The sequence below is a fragment of the Petaurus breviceps genome, unplaced genomic scaffold (assembly GCF_028583685.1).
Source record: "Petaurus breviceps papuanus isolate PSGF00001 unplaced genomic scaffold, PetGlider_PUasm1.0 90504, whole genome shotgun sequence".
Classification (NCBI taxonomy): Eukaryota; Metazoa; Chordata; class Mammalia; order Diprotodontia; family Petauridae; genus Petaurus; species Petaurus breviceps.
In genome coordinates this window covers 2,785,422-2,794,668 of record NW_027187266.1, presented here as the reverse complement: position 1 = coordinate 2,794,668, position 9,247 = coordinate 2,785,422, and the positions used below count along the sequence as shown (strand labels likewise).

Here is a 9,247-nt window from a genome sequence, read left to right as displayed (position 1 = left end):
TCAGGGGAAATTGGCCTTTCAGTCTGAATTGCCCTTGTTCATAAGGTGACTTTAAAGGGAAAAATACAATGCAAGATACAGAGGCAGCAAATTGAGTACACATGGTGTCCACTGACATTAGCTGTGTTGGAATACAACCTGGATGATAGAGTCCCCTTTGATAGAACTGTTCATCACGTCAAACCTGCTGTAGACATTTAGGTAAAAATAGGCCCTGTGCCAACAACATCTGATGACCCACAAGTCTGAGTGATATACAAGGTGCACACTCAGCTCTTGGCTTTGATTAATGTGTAGCAGAGAGACACCCAATTGACTTCTGTCATGTTCAAGTTAATTAATTGCTTGTGGTGTCTAGTTCATCAAGCACAAATGTTGAAACCTGTTAATATACTTACAGTATGGACCTGGCTTAGCATATGGGGAAAATATTATTTTAACATGTTTTTGATGGCAGTGCATGCTATTTTTATCTCTTTCTTTGGCATGTATGAAAGGGGCCTTCCACCTGTGTTTGCAGGTTGTTTTCAAGGACACAAGCCAGGTTGATGGAAAATTAATTTGTGGCTTTAGTGGAGAGTCATGAAAGGGTGTAGGGCTAAAACTGAATAACTAGTATCCTACCAGTATGTGTTTAAATTTTGTTCTGTTTTCCTTGTTCTGCAAGACCCCATTTCTGGGCCATGCTCTATCAAGTAGAATGTTAGCTACAATTTCACTTAATCTTGGCTTTTCAAGAAAGTCATACGTAAATAGATTTGTGTGTATAAATGTGTGTGTGTTGGGGACAACTAAGTGGTGCAATGGATAGAGTGCTGAGCCTGAAGTCAGGAAGACTCCTCTTCATGAATTCAAATTTGACCTCAGCCACTTACTAGCTGTGTGACCCTGGGCAAGCCACATAACCTTGTTTGTATCAGCTTCCTCATCAGTGAAAGAAAATACTAAATGAGGTCATGAAGAATTGGAAACAATTGAACACACAAACATATGTGTGTATGTTTGTGTAACCAAACTATAAAATATGAAGTTCACTTTCCAATTTTAATTACAAAAGGGAATCCCATGTGCTAGATGAAATAACATGTAATTAATCTTTAAACTAAAAAGGATAAATTACTTTAATTCTCCATTTTATACTTGAAGAATCTATAATTTAATTGGCATAGTAACTCCTTCTACCACTGCAGATTACTACTAATCCTTGAAATCCTAGGGATTTGTCTAATTAATAAAAAATTAACTAACCTGCCCCAGGTTACATAATTAGTATTTTCCCAAGTCTTCCCAAGCCCATGCTCATTATTATATTTACTACGTAATGCTGCTTTAATTTCCAAGAATATCTTCCATTTCTATAAACTTTAACATTATAGTCAGACCACTGTTGCTTTCCTAAGACCAGTAAGGAATTTAAGTTCTAAATAAGGGAGTAATGCTAGAAATCTCGTAGATTTTTTCCCACCCACGTTCTATGTTGGAATACGTGCGTTTTGTTCTAACACCAGGTCATACTGTCTTATTTTCCTCTCCCCAACTGACCGCATTTTGTTCTTCTGTAGAATGTTCTTCACAGTCATGATAACCAGGATCACTTGCAGACCTTGGGATGCTCATCTTGCCTATTTACTTTGCTGCTATGGGCGGCTACGTCTTCAGGGTAGCACCATTATTTAATCTGAACATCTGGGATTCATCATGTGTCGTGAAAGACAAGATGTATCCTCCGTGTGAAAGCCAACATCATGATAGTACTGATGGATGGGACCAATGTGGCTAGATGAGCAAGATTAATACTTTAGAAATATATCTTGTGACTTAGGGTTCATAGAGGGATTTTTATGTTTTTTGGGTTTTTTTTTGTCTTACAGAGGTATAAAAAGAAGGGTTTGAGTTTAAGATGGTCCAATTTTGTCTTGCGCCAATGAATTGGAAATGAAGTTTCCCTTCTTACAGGCCTAGTGACTGACCCCACCCATCAGAATGAGCCTACATTTCCATTTCCTTTCTCCAACACAATTCTTCCTGACAGTTTCCTCATAGAACCCGAGATTTCTCCTGAAGTGTCAAGGATATTCTTGGACCAAGTTCTGGAGAATAACCTTCAAGTTTAACAGGACATGCCCTTTGTTTTGTCTCTCACTTTCAGTGTCATTGTGTACAATCCTGAAAATGATACTCTCTGGGTTCTCTCTTCTCTCTGCAGGAGAGTGCAGCTCTGTTGGAGTCAAAGGTTCATCTTGGTTTATTTTAATGGAAAAGAAGGAAATAGTCCAAAACACACAAACTTCATTTTTAACAGTGCAAATTACCCCTGTGTTTATGCTCTCTCCAAATTTTTTTTTGTCCTCAATTCCTTTTATTTTAAGACCATCTGTCCCCTGTGCTGGTGGACTCTCATCAGGAAATCTAATTAAAATGGTAGATGGAAGTTTAACAGCTTGAGTAAAATGTGGCAGCTTAACCTCTTAATACTAGATATTTGAATGACTCCCAGATGGCCATTGGCTGCCTCCACTGCTCATACTCTAGCTCACCTAGGACATGGAACGATGGCAGTTGATGGACAAAGTGAACTTTGTGGATAGCAGAGGGTCAGATGGGTAGAAAAGAGGTTATGGAGCATTGGAGTTTAAGAGATATCATAATTGGCTAGGAATTCCTTATACTTAGGAACTGACAGCCAGGCATAATAAAATGCCAGATGGAAAAAAACTAGCTCTTGGAACTTTGAACCTTTGACTCTACTCTTTTTCTTTTGCAAATGGCAATCTAGATATAACTTAAGAAGTAGGAACACAGGTTTATTTTGGAACATTAAATAATTGGAAATTGAGGGATGAACTTATCTAAGAATATAAGAAAAGATAATTCATATTTCCATAATACCTTGAGCTTTTAAAAGTTTTATACATACAATGAGTAGTACATACATTACACTCATTTTATAAATGAAAGAGCTAAGACTCAGAGAAGGTCAGACCATAGGCTTCCACATTCAAACCCCAGAGTCTCCTGAACCCAAGCCTAGCTTGCTTTCCTCTACACCATGCTGTCTAAAACTCCCTTTTGGAATACTACCTAACACCTTATGTATAACCTAGATGAAATAAATAATTCTCCTTAGCCTATAGGAAGACTTTTTTTTGGTAGAAGGGGATAGATTACTGGTGCTTTTCTGTTCATGAAAAATATTCGAATTCCTTCTCTCCCTCCTTTTCCCTCTACTTCTATAACAAAAAAAAGATTTTCCCTTTTAAGAGATTTTTTTCTTGAAAAAAATCATTGCCTATGCTACCTACCAGGAAAGAAAAGAAAATGTGGGTATATGGCAATAGGAATCTGAAGCTGTTCTAAAATAATAATACCTAGAATTTAAGAGCTAGCACTTTAAAGTCTGCAAAGCTGTTTACAAATACTACTTTATTCAATCTTCACAGCAGCCCTGAAAGGTAGGTGTTATCATCTTTATTTTGTTGAAGATGAAACTGAGACAGAACTAATAAGTATCTGAGGCCAAATTTGAACTCAGGTCTTCTTCACACCAGGTTCAGCATTCTATCCATTGTGCCAGTTAGAAGTCTATATAGAATCACTGTGAATTTTAACAAACTGTTCTCCTCTCCACCTTATTTTCTGCTTAATGAATATTTAAAATATGAACTAAAATAGTACATGGTCTCTAGATGGCATTATATAAATGTGATATTGAAAACCTTTTCTGCTATATCATTCTTGCATTTATGCTCTCTATACCTACTTAATAATTTCTTTACTTAATCATTAATTTCTTAAAATGGAAATATTTTATTCATTCATTAATAATCATTCACAGTTCTTTGAGCCTAGTCTAACTAATGTTCAGCATTTAATATAGGAGAGAGTTAACTTTCTCATCTTCTTCTAAAATAATCTACTTTTCCAACATAGAGGAAAATAATTTCTAATTTTCCTTCAGGTATCACGACCAATTTGGCTACAGGGGAATTTTGATTTTCATAAGATCTTCCTCCTTGAAACACTCTTTTATGTAGAGTATTATTTTAGTAGTTTAAATTTTAATTTAGTAGGTTAATTTCCTCCATTGGTTACAATTAAGGGTAAACTTAGCGTAGGAGAATTCCATTTAGAAGAAAGTTGAATATTCAGTTAAGTCCTTGAATAAATTAATAAATAAAAAAAATATTAAGTATTTACTATATACAAGTCACCAAGCTAAGCACTGAATGAGGATGCAATTACAAAAGTAAAGACAGTCTCACTCATATAAGTAAGACAAAGCATATTAGGAAATTGTGACCAGGAAAAGATTTCAGTTTGGGAAGTCACAGGAACACTTAGGGGAGCCAGAGGGAAATCAATTGACACACTTTTTCAAGAATTAATGATATTATTGATTTGATTATTCTGCCCACGGCAAAATGATATAGCATAGGGTGGAGTAAGTTTATATTGGTAGGGCTAATGGCGAAGAAACAGCCAGAGTGGATGATGGGGTGCAATGCAAAGGATGGTTTGGGGCCTATAAATCCTGGGTCTGGGGCCTAAGGCCATCCAGACTGAGTGGACCATGTGTATTTGCACTGGCTTACTCACTAGAAAAAGAGACAAGGGGATCTGCCTTCTTCAGATTTACTCTGTCATCCACTTCACTACTTATTACCTCACCACATTGTGAAACAAAATAGGAAAGTTTTTAAAGTAGTGACAGCCAATGAAGCAGAGATTGAAAAGCAAAATAAAGTAAAATAAAAATGGGGGGGTTGGAGTGAAGGGAATGCAAACAGCACATGTCCAGGTACAAAGCCATTCCAAGCATTTCCACGTATAAAACAGAGCTTTGGGAATATGAAAAGTTCAGGGATTTCTTTCTTTCTTTTTTTGTGTGTGTCTAACCTGAGTATGCTTTTTACATACTGCTGGTTCTGGTAACTGCATTAGGCTTGCCCTAATTACAGTCTACAGCTGACCTTGGGTTGCATCAGTCTTCATTATTATCTATTTGTACGTGGCAGTAGCATAAATATAACTAAATGACCAGGGCCAGACCAAGAATGGGGACTCCTGTGATGATAATTAGAAGAGAAATACAATATTTGTCCGAGAAGTTCACAGTAATGCAGCCGGGGATAGATATTTAGTCCAAGTCTGCTTCCCACCAGGCCTGCAGGTGCAAGGGGGAAAGGTGACAGTTGAGGAGCTATATCTGTAGGGTAATGCAGCCGTGGTGCTGAGAGAGACACTCCCCCAGTACTTTCTTCCTCTTTCTTGAAGGCATTTCAGAGGACAGGGGAATAGCAGACATGAATAGGGGTTGGAATCGGCCTGTGAACTGCTGTCAACATGGAGAAGCTAAAACTGTTGTAATTATGAAAGGAAGCTGGGGAAGGAGCACAGTGCTGGCTCTACATCTGAGTGTAGGCGTTCAGGCCATTAACTGCAGCTGAGCAATCATTCTGTTCTATGTTTCTCTGCCCAGATGAGTTGGGTATCTCTCAGAACATCTTTGGAATGTGCTTTCTTTTTCTTTTCTTTCTTTTTTTTTTGAGAAGATTTACTATTTTCGCCTCAGCTTAAGATAACAGAGATTCTGAGAGCCTAAAGCAGTAATCTGTGATCACCTTTAGGCTTATCCCATTGGCTCCCAAACCACAGAGAGGGTCTCCAGAATCAACTTGGGGTACGCAGAAGCACCTATAGGAGTGTGTGATGCACATAGTAGGTGCTTAACATAGGTTGAGGGGGAATGAGCTGACTGGAAGCAAGGATGCAGGGGTACCTATACAATTCAATATGCTATTGGGAAATCCAGTTGAGTAGGATATGCCTGAACTCAAATTATACCTCCTGCTCCCAATTCAAATGAGTCAAAAAGTGCTGATGAGTTCTCATTGGGAACATAACCATTGATTTCTCATTGCTTAGAGATTCAGGAATTTTCGGGCAGGATATGTCACACAGCTACAAAGTTTAGCACATTTTTTTTTTCTGATAGTAAAAGAAAGTTTTCTCAGGCACATTCTTTGGTCTGCATATTTTGGAGAACAGTCATTTAAGAAAATAAAACCCAAGCAGCCCTCCACTTGAGAATGGCTGCCTTCCAAGGGTCAGAGGAACATAGATTTAGAACATTAGTGGACTTTAGAGACTATCTAGCCCCCTCACTTTGCAGATGAGCAGGATCACACCAATAAGTGTCTGAGTCAGAATATGAACTCACATCTTCCCAACTCCAAATCCAACACTTGATCCGCTATCCCCCACTGCCTTGTCCCTTGCCTATTAGAGTATAGTAGATCCAGGCTCTCTCCTCTAGTCTCTCCTACTGAGCATGAGGCTTCTACTGCTTAGCTTGATTGTTCAGAACAATGGCTAAGCACAGAGAGTGACTATGGCCAACTTTTCATCTCTCTGGCAGCCAGTCATTTCATTGCTCTTTCACTGCTACCAATTTCACTCCAGCACCTGTAAAACTTGGTGAAAAAGGGCAAATCAGTTCAGATTTGTTCTTACCCTCTAATTTGTAATGAACTTCTCATACATGCCTGTAATAAGAATGTAAATTTTAAAGATCTTCCCTGCCCCTAAGCTAAAGTGCACCTGAAGCCTGGGGTGGGGGAGGCTTGTTTTTCAGTAGATACTTCTTGATTGGCCAGTGAGTCAATAAGGCTGTTACATTCTCTGAGCCAGGAGAAGGCTATATAAGCCCTGATGTGTAGCTTTGTTTTGGGACTCACTTTGAAAAGTGTTCTGTGATTTGATCTGAATTCTGGGGAGCTGTTCTTGAGAGTCCCCCGGCTTTGAAAAACCCAGAATGTGGAAACCCAGACGTTGACTGGGTATGGATGTAATGGTTGGACAGTTTGGAAAGCTGTCTACTTGATGTTTCTGTCTTGATAATTCTGCCTGTATGCTTTGAGGTTCGGGGTGCTGACCTTTTCTCCTAAACAAGGTAAACGATATATGTCTGACTGATTAAAGTAAGCTTGTTAACCCATTTTGAGTTGCTTTCCTTTAACAAAGCAGATCCAAGAACCTGTATGGGTGGCAAACCCTGAGGACGCCGGGATGCTTGCTGCTACAATGCCTCACATATTATTGTATTTTGTAGCTATCTAATATGTTTACCATGGGATTTTTTTTTTCAGAAAGTATTGTATAATGGATAGAGTGATCCACTTAAAAGAAAGTCAAAAAGACCTGGGCTTACGTATCATCTCTGACACTTACTAGCTCTATGACCAGGAATGAATTACTCAACCTTTCTAAGCCTCAGTTTTCTCACCTCTTAAATGGGAGTAAAATTACTTGATAGTTCCTAGCTGTGATAGTAATGGCAATTAAAGATTCCCCTGTATTGGCTTGGTTTTCAAATTGATTGTATTAAAACCCAGAGTTTGTTAATCCCACCTGTGGGATGGGCTTGTTGATGTGAAAAGAAAGTCCTGAAGTGGGAGGAGCTGGTGATGTAGATTTGGAGAGACAAGAGAGAGGCGGAAGTTCTTTTTGGAAGCAGCACCTCGTGGAGAGGGAGAGACTAAGAGATTGCTGGTGGCCGCTTTGAATTGCCCTGGACTTTTGAGACCTGCCCCCTGAGCTGCCAAGGACTGAGGAGACATGGCTGTTTTGCTGGTACTTTGTCTGTCTGCTTTGATGTTATTTTGCCAGATTTGTCCACTGGTGAAAGACTGTCCTGTTGAAGAAGTCCTGGAACCTGGCATTTGGTTAAGAAGGCCTGAGACTGTCCTGCAGACAGAGAGTGAATACTGTCCACTGGTGAGGGACAGTACTGAGAGTGAATACTGTCCACTGGTGAGGGACAGTACTGTTGTTGCAGGGGTCTGGAGACTGTCCGGCAGACAGAATGAATACTGTCCACTGGTGAAGGACAGTGCTGTTGTTGCAGGGGTCTGGGAGCCTTTCTGTTGGTTCAGAAGCCCTGAAGAAGGATTTTCTTGTTGTATGTTTACAGAAATCCTGGGAGAGGGCTTTGCTAATGTGTTCAGGGGTTCTAGGACTGTTCTACAGACAGAGGATAAATTCATGAAGGGACTGGCAATGTATCTTATGGCCTTGCTAAGCCTTGTCTCTCCAGGAACTAAGATTGCTGAGAACTTGCCGTGTCAAGATGAAGAAAAGACCTCCATTTGGGTATTAAGTGCTGTGTTTAAACTTGATGTAACTCTGGGGTAGATTCAATTGTGATCCAGGGGTGGGGAACTTTTGACCTTTTTGTGTTCTATGGTTGAGCAAATGAATGTATTTTACTTATGTTTGGAAACTAATCTCCATTTGAGAAGAGGGGCTTTGTGGTGGACTTAATTAAGGTATAGCCTAGGGGTGGAGAAGTATTTGGAACAGAGACTTTGTAATTGATTGAATGATTGGAAAGTCCTGGGGTGGGGTAGGCCTTGGAGATTATTTAATCACACTTAGTAAATGCTGTATTTTGAATGATGTCATGTTTTGATCTTCTCTGTTCTGGGTTTGTTACTGAATAAAATAGAGAGCACCTATGCTGGTATTTTGAACCTGGGAAGTTGCCTTTGCTTGATATTATATTACACTAGCTTACAAAGTTTTTATGAGGCAGAATTGAGAGAAGTTATATAAAATACTTTGCAAACTTCATAACATTAGATGAAAACCAGCTATAATTTTTTTTTTTTTGCTTTTTGGAGGGGTAATTGGGGTTAAATGACTTGCCCAAGGTCACATGGCTAATAAGTGTTAAGTGTCTGAGGCTGGATTTGAAATCAGGTCCCCCTGACTCCAGGGCCAGTGCTCTATTCACTATGCCACCTAGCTGCCCCTGAAAACCAGCTATTATTTTATGGTTTAAAAATAATTATTGATATATTTTACCTCATATCACCAGAATTTTTCCTTTTATCTCTCCCCTTCCCCTTCCTGGAGTTATTCTATATAATAAATATACTTTTTTAAAAAGAAAAGTGCCATGCCATACTGATATACCTCCTTGCCTTGCAAAGATGAAGAGTATCTTCTCAAATCTCTTCTTTGGAGTCATTCTTCCTCCTGTAACTTTGTGATATCTACTTTTGATTGTTTTGTGGTCATTTTTTCCATATACATTATTGTAGTCATTTTGTGTATTATTTTCTTGACTCTGCTTATTTCCCTCTGCCATTGGATCATGAAAATCTTTGTATGATTCTCTGTATTCATCGAATTTATAATTTCTTACAGTAGAATGTCAATATCCCATTACATTCATATACCATGA

The 9,247-nt window shown here is 38.8% G+C and overlaps 1 long non-coding RNA gene across 1 annotated transcript; it reads right to left on the bottom strand.

Annotated features, from left to right (window-relative positions):
* Positions 1 to 7,500: 7,500 nt before the first annotated feature.
* Positions 7,501 to 8,550, bottom strand: LOC138141876 (uncharacterized). The gene is made up of 2 exons (XR_011163295.1): positions 8,116 to 8,550; positions 7,501 to 7,558 (listed from the first exon to the last, which is right to left on the bottom strand). It is a non-coding gene; the product is annotated as an uncharacterized lncRNA (long non-coding RNA).
* Positions 8,551 to 9,247: the final 697 nt, after the last annotated feature.